At 35.6% G+C, this 7,879-nt stretch overlaps 2 pseudogenes; both read right to left on the reverse strand.

Annotated features, from left to right (window-relative positions):
* Positions 1-2,042: 2,042 nt before the first annotated feature.
* LOC118601927 lies at positions 2,043-2,161 on the reverse strand (annotated as a pseudogene).
* Positions 2,162-7,502: 5,341 nt separating this feature from the next.
* On the reverse strand, positions 7,503-7,621 carry LOC118602135 (annotated as a pseudogene).
* Between the last annotated feature and the right edge of the window lie 258 nt (positions 7,622-7,879).

The following is a 7,879-nucleotide window of genomic DNA, read 5'->3' on the forward strand; positions in this document are numbered from 1 at the left end:
GTACAAAAACAAGCTGTGGGCTTGTTTTGACCCATGGGCAGTAGTTTGTCTTGCCAGCTCCCGAACTAGGTTATTTATAACTCTGTAGGGATGGGAATTTACTTGTAAAAAAGGAATAGCATTGCAAATGATTCTTGTCTGAGAGAAATGCAAATGAATTTTTTCCAGGAGAGTTGCAATTAATTTGTATGTGGTGGAAAAAGAAACCCCAGATATTACCATTTATTGCCTTATAGACTGTTAACCAGTTTCGCACTTATGAACAAATTTATTTTGGCATTCCTTTAACTGACTAAAATGTGTCTGTTCCTCATATTCTCCTTGAACCAGTCACAATATCTTACTGGCTCTCTCATTAATTAATGACTTGACAAAAATATTTCACATGTTTGTTTTATATTTGCATGAGTATCATATTTTTAACTGTTTGAAAGTTACCCTGTAGCAACAATATTATCCTCTTTTATCAAATTCACAAACTGACATTATGAGGTGTTAAGGGGTTTGCCCAAGTTAAACCAGTACATGGCTCAACTGGAACTTTAACATATCTTTGGATTCTTAGTGAAGAAGAGAAAAAAGCAGTTCTGCTATGTTTCCCTCAATCTATCTCTGACCTACCTGGAGAAATTAATTTTCCTCATCCTGGGAAAGGGTTTGTATTTCTAGAAGAGAAAGTTTTGCATTTTAAAAAGGCCTAGCACCTCAAGGTAAGTCATGAATCAGGAACTTTCCAAGAGCAGCCATGAATAATTAGGGCATTCATAAGCAACAGGCTCATGGAATGGCAGCAGATTCCTCAAAAGCTTTCTTCCTAGATAAACCAGGAAAAACAGGGAGGTCCTGTATTCTGTTATGCAAGAAAAAAATCTCTTGGAGTCTGTCAAAATGGATCTACATAGTATGTAATCTGAATTGTGATTGACATATACTAAGTTAAATAATTTATCTCACTCATTTTCTGTATTCTATGAGCTCCTTAAAACAATATCCAGCTCCATTATATGCAAGTAAAAACTCTCACGCCACAAAATCGTCTATGAATTTTTTTTAATACTAGTCTAGTTGTCTCTTTCTTGTACCCCTCTAGCCATCAACCAGCCTGCAATTTAAATTTACTGCAAAATTGCAATGCTCCAAGAGGCAGGCATCCTGAGAATCAGAGATGGATGGCTCTGCCCAGAAATAACTATAACAAATAAAAACAATTTAGTATGTCCCTTTTGTGTACATGCTGGAATGTTGATTGGTTTCAAGTTATCAGTGATTTGCTTGTCTTATTTTTTTATTCTAATCTTAGATGTACAGTGAGAATAATATCTATAATATTTAAGAGCAAAGCTGGATATTGGCCAATAATATTAGACACCAAGAAACCAAAGCTGATAGGACCAAATTCATAAGTAGGACTGTATGTATAAGGGCCCATCCATGTTGGTACTACAAATGTCAGTTTTGAGATATTTGACTTTAAGTCAAATTTTGGGCATATCGGGGGTCTAAGTGGGCGGACATTAATATACATGGAAACGATGGTGGGTTTATTCATCTCGACAACTTCTGAGGAAACTTGCTGGGACCAGAGAGTCACTTTCTGGGAGTTCTGGGTTCTCCTCTATGACTATCACCACACAGCTAGACCTGGTAGCCACACACCTTTGATGTTCCAGCCTCTCCCTCCACTTCTGAGGCTGAAGGAAACATGACATCGCAGTGTGTAAGTTCTGTCGTATATGGAAAGAACCAGATGATCCAATCCAGAGAAGTAGAGAAGTTAATTGCCTAAGGAGAGAATGCTGGCTATCCAAGGAGAAGGCAATGTAGGGTAACATTTCTCTCCTTCCTTCCTCCTATAGATAGCTTAAAGGGTGGGTTATCCAGAGAGCCTATCCGAAGATGTCCTGCATTGCTGAGTGACAAGCAACTGGATACATCTTTTTTTTCCTTTTTTTTTTTTTTTTTTTCAGGAGAGGCAACCCTTGGTTGACCTCACAGATTGGAAGGAACTTGTCAGCTTATAATGTCTTATTTTTTATTTTTTACGCCTACAGCACCTGGTTTTCCTAGGTGGTCTCCCATCTAAGTACTAATGAGGCCTGACCCTACTTAGCTTCTGAGAACAGATGGGATCGGGCTCCTTCAGGGTGGCGTGGCCATAGACTTGGATTCATCTTTTTATGACTCATCATGAAGCAGTGACCAGTGTTGTTTCATCCTTTTCTATTTTATATTCTTTTGCCCTACTCTCACTGTCCTGGGACAGCACTTGCAAATAACCATCAACACTTAATCCTTGCCTCAGGCTTGTGAAGAAAAGCATTCACTTGCCTCAGGTGAAGACAAGAGTTCATTCTCAGGATGGAGGCTTTAATGCCCATTTTGATTTTAAGACACAAAAAAGAAAACCACAAAACTATAACTATGATACTCTTTGTACTTATTAGGATTTAATTTAGTTCCAAGTAACAACAACAATAACAACAAAACACCAAAATAAATTAGCTTAAATAAGATAGAAATTTACTTATCTCCCATATAAAAGTCTGGAGTTATGCAGGACAGGCTAGCATAGTAGTCCTTTTCCACAAAGTTCTTAGAGATGCAGCATATTTTCATTGTAGAATCTCCTTTAAGGCATGGCCTTCAACTGTATTCCCCAAGGCCACATGTACTTCCTAGGTACGAGTATGAAGCAGAGAAAAAGAGAATGGCCAAAGATGTACACTAAGTGCTTTTTGAGGAAATTCCTGAAAGTTGCCATAAGACATTTTGGTTTTTATTCCATTGGCCAGACTCTAGTTCTACAACCTGCAATCTAGCACCTAAAACCTGATGCAAGAAAGACTGGAAAATGTGTTCTTTATTCTGGGTGGCCATGTGCTAAGAATTCTGTTTCTTTGAAGAAGGAGAAAAGGACTATTTGGAAACAACTAGGAGAATATCACATACTTCTGTATCTATTCCACTCTTTTTCCCTAACTCTCTAGGATCTATTTGACAATGGTGGGTATTTTCAGAAGATGGTGTATGCAGTGGTCCCCAACATTTTTGGCACTAGGGATTGGTGCTCTTATGAAAATCTAATGCTTGATGATCTGAGGCGGAGTGAGGTGGTGGTGCTAGCACCGAGGAGCTGCAAATACAGATGAAGCTTCCCTTGCTCTCCTGCCACTTACCTCCTGCTGTGTGACCCAGGTCCTAACAGGCCATGAACTGTTACTGGTCCATGGCCTGGGGGTTGGGGATCCCTGTACAGGATAGAAGTTAGGACAGATGGTGCAAAAGTAATAGGCATTCAGTAGAAACCATACTTTGAATTGTGATCTTTTCCTGGGCTAATGATAAGCACCACAACATTCTCTTGTGAGGCCGGGCACAGGCCGTGAGATGATTTTGCCTAACTGTAGGCTAATGTTAGTGTTCTGAGTATGTTTAAGGTCAGCTAGGCTTAGCTATGATGTTTGGTAGGTTAGGTGTGCTAAATGTGTTTTGGCTTATGATGTTTTAAACTTACAAGAGGTTTATTTATAAGCCCATTGTACATTGTGAAGCATCTGTATTTCCTAATTAAAAAAATGTCTTTCTCAATATACTGTCACCCAGCCATTTTTTCCTAAGGTCCATATTAAAAAAAATTTTTAAATGAGATAGGCCAAAGATCCATATCATCTCATTTACATTTGCTATTCAACTTATTTTCATAATATTGTGATCTTTTTGATTAATGTGACTAATCTTCCTTACGTGGCTGGGAAATATATCAATTATAGGGTTAATTAATGTTGATGCTGAAACTTAGAATAGGTTCATATTAATCAAATGCTTCTATTTGATGGGGGTTTTATTAATTAAGTTCTGAAAATCTCTTCTGATAAATTCCACTCCATGCTAATGAACTCCATGGATCACCTTAGTAAGCTGTAACTGTTGCTACCTTTTCTGCTGCATTACTAAGCCATGTTTAATTTGTTTGCATAGTTCCCATGGTCAATAACAAGGCTTTTATTTTTCTACCATGTAATCGGGGTTAGGAATATCCACTTTTATTTAGTGCAATGCTTGCATAACGCATGTTATAGAAGAAGATGCTTAACTAGAGCATAGTTAAGCACTAAAAGAAAAAAAACAAATTGACATTAATGAAATGTGGGAATAACGTAAAGCTAAAAATGATATTTATAAAAAGAGTCAATAAAGCTTTAAGTTAAAAAACGTTAGATATAAAGTAGCACAGGGATAGATATTAGAAGCATTAAATGACATTTATTTCTTCTGCATCTTTTTAAAAATAAATGTATATTTTTTATTGGGATTTAATTTACATATAGTAAAATTTATAGATCTTAAGTGTACAGTTTGATCGGTTTTGAAAGATGGTGCACCAAAGTAACCATAGTTCCAATCAAGATAGAGAAAAATTTCAACACTGTAGAAAATTTAAAATCTTACAGAGTGTACTTTATTCTGTCTTCCTGGATTCAACTATTTTTAGAAGTTCATCCTTATTGTTTTATCAGTAGTTTTTTTTTTTTTTTTCTCCTGAGTGGTAATCCATTGTATGCATATGCCACAATTTGCTTAGGTATTCTCCTGTTGATGGATATTTAGATTGCCCTCACCCCCTCCCCCAGGTTTTGGCTTTTATAAATACGGTTGCTGTGAACATTTTCATATAAATCTTTTTGTAGATATATACCTAGAAGTGAAATTGCCAGGTCACAGAATAGGCATATATTTAACATAATAAATTGCTCAGAAGTTTTCCAAAGTGCTTGCACAACTTTTGGTATTGTCAGTTTAAAATTTTTAGTAATTCAAGTAGATATGTAGTGATATCTCAGAGTGTTTTTAATTTAAATTTTTTTCTTATGACTAATGATGTTGAACACTTTTTTTGCTTATTGGCCATTTGTACACAATCCTTTGTGATGTCCCTGTCCAATTCTTCCCCTCCCTCCTTCTCTTCCTTCTTCTTCCTCCTCCTCCTCTTTCCCTTCCTCCATCTTCTCTTTCTTCTTTACATTGGGTTGTCTTTTTATTCTTGATATATAGAAGTTTACATATTCTGATTATATCTTTTGTCACATACATATATTGCTAATATTTTCTCCCAATCTGTGGCTAGCTGTCTCATTTTCTTAATGGAAATGGGCAGAAGTTTGATGGGCAGAAGTCTTTCATTTTGATGAAGCTTAATTTATCTTTTTTTTTTTTTTTGTGGTACACCTTTTTTTTTGTGCCCTCGTCAAAGTATTACCATCTACATCAAAGTCATGAAAATATTCTTTTATGTTTTCTCCTGGAAGTTTTACAATTTAAAATTTTATATTTAGGCCTATAATCAATTAAATTTAGTATGTGGTATGAGATAGAGGTCAAGATTCAGTTTTTCAATAAAGATATCCAGTTATTTGAACAGCATTTGTTGAAAAGACTTTTCCTTATTGCATCACATTGATGCCTTGTTTTGAAAAGCAATTGACTATAAATGGAGCTCTATTTATAAAGTCTAGGTTCTGTTCTATTAATTTATTTGGTTATCTTTAAGCCAGTACCACATGATTTTGATTACTGTAGATTAACAGTGTTTCTTAAGATTAGAAACTATAAGTCTTCCAACACTTTTTCTTTTTTTTTCAAGGTTGTTTTGAATATTCTAGGTCCTTCTATATACATTTTAGACTTAGCTTGTCAATTTATACAAAAGCATGTTGGAATTTTTGTAAGATGAAAGTGAATTATAAATATTGAGTTTTCTAATTCATTAATATGGTATGTTTCACCGTTAATTTAGGTCTTTATTTTCTCTCAGCGATGTTTTGTGGTTTTCATCATAGAGATCTTCACCATTGTCTGTTAAGTTTTTTTATGTATGTGCTACTTCTTGTGTCAGTTTCGGCAATATGTCAGATTAGCAGGTATAATCTTTGGGTTATTTCACTTAAGATTCAGATTTCATGGAGGATTTTTTTTCTTAATAATTTTTTATTTTTCATTTACAGTTGGCATACAATCTTATATTAGTTTCAGGTGTACAATATGGTTATGAGACATTTATATATCTTATGAAGTACCCAATAATCTAGTACCCACCTGACACCATGAATAGTTATTACAATATTAACTATATTCCTTATGCTGTACTTTACATCCCCATGACTATTTTATAATCACCAATTTGTACTTCTTAATCTCTTTCCCCTTTTTTCCTCTTCCTTTTCCTCTTCCTCCTCTTTCTTCCCTTTTTTTACCTATCCTCTAACCTCTCTCCCATATGCCAATGATCAAAACATTCTTCGTATTTATGAATTTGTTTCTGTTTTTGTTTTATATTTTATTCTTTAGATCCACATATGTGTAAAATGATGTGGCATTTGTCTTTCTCTATCTGACTTACTCCATTCAGCATAATACTCTCTAGGTCCATCCACGTTGTTGCGAATGGTAAGATTTCAACCTTTTCTTAATGGCTGAGAAATATTTCATTGTATATATGTACCACCTCTTCTTCATCCGTTCACCCATTGATGGACACCCAGGTTGCCTCCATATCTTGGCTACTGTAAATAATGCTGCAATAAACATATGGGTTCACATGTCCCTCCCTTCAAAGGGGTTTTGGGTTTCTTCAGATAAATGCCCAGAAGTGGGATAACTGGGTCCTTCTTTGTTCCTTGTTATAGCTTTTGTTTTAAAGTCTATTTTGTCTTAATCAGTATTGCTACCACAGCTTTTTTGTTTTGTTTTGTTTTCATTTACATGAAACACCTTTTTTCATCCCTTTACTTTCAATCTGTGTGTCTCTTTTGAACTGAAGCAAGTCTCTTGTAGGCAGCATATGGAGGGGTTTTGTTTTCTTATCCATTCAGCCGCCTTATCTTTTGATTGGAACATTTGCTCCATTTACATTTAAAGTAATTATTGATAGATATGTGATTATTGCCATTTTATTATTCATATTTTTGCTCCTCCTCTTCCTCCTTCCACCCTCCCCACACTTTAATGTTTCTTACAATACTGAATTGGTGTCGATGGACTCCTTTAGCTTTTTCTTGTCTGGGAAGCTTCTGATCTGTCGTTTGATTCTAAATGATAGCTTTGCTGTGTAGACTAATCTTGGTTGTAGGTCTTTGCTTTTCATCACTTTGAATATTTTGTGCCAATCTCCTCTGGCCTGCATAATTTCTTTTCAGAAATTCGCTGTCAGTCTTATGGGTGCTTCCTTATAGGTAAGTAACTACTTTTCTCTTGCTGCTTTTAAGATTCTCTCTTTGTTTTTAACCTTTGGCATTTTAATGATGATGTGTCTTGGTGTGTGTGGTCCTGTTTTGGTTCTTTTTGTTTTGGACTCTCTGTGCTTCCTGGGGTTGTATGTCTATATCCTTCATCAGGTTAGAAAAGTTTTTGTTTTTGTTTTTTTTTTAAGGCGAGGCAACCCTTGGTTGACCTCACAAATTGCAAGAAACTTGTCAGCTTACAATTCTTTATTTTTTATTTTTTTATGCCAACAGCACCTGGTCTTCCTAGGTAGTCTCCCATCCAAGTGCTAACCAGGCCCAACCCTGCTTAGCTTCCGAGATCAGATGGGATCGGGCTTCTTCAGGGTAGCATGGCCGTAGACAGGAAAGTTTTCAGTCATTAATTCCTTGCTCTTTTTTTTCTTTCCTTATGGTACCCCTATGATGCAGACGTTGTTAAGCTTAATATTATCCCAGAGGCTCCTTAAACTATCCTCATTTTTTTGGATTATTTTTTCTTGTTGCTGATCTGATTGGATATTTTCTGTTACCTCATCTTCTAAATCGCTGATTTGATTGTCTGCTTCATCTAGTCTAGTGTTGATTCTCTTTGATGTATTCTTCATTTCAGTTATTGTATT

The sequence above is a fragment of the Rousettus aegyptiacus genome, unplaced genomic scaffold (genome assembly GCF_014176215.1).
Source record: "Rousettus aegyptiacus isolate mRouAeg1 unplaced genomic scaffold, mRouAeg1.p scaffold_m13_p_4, whole genome shotgun sequence".
Taxonomy (NCBI): Eukaryota; Metazoa; Chordata; class Mammalia; order Chiroptera; family Pteropodidae; genus Rousettus; species Rousettus aegyptiacus.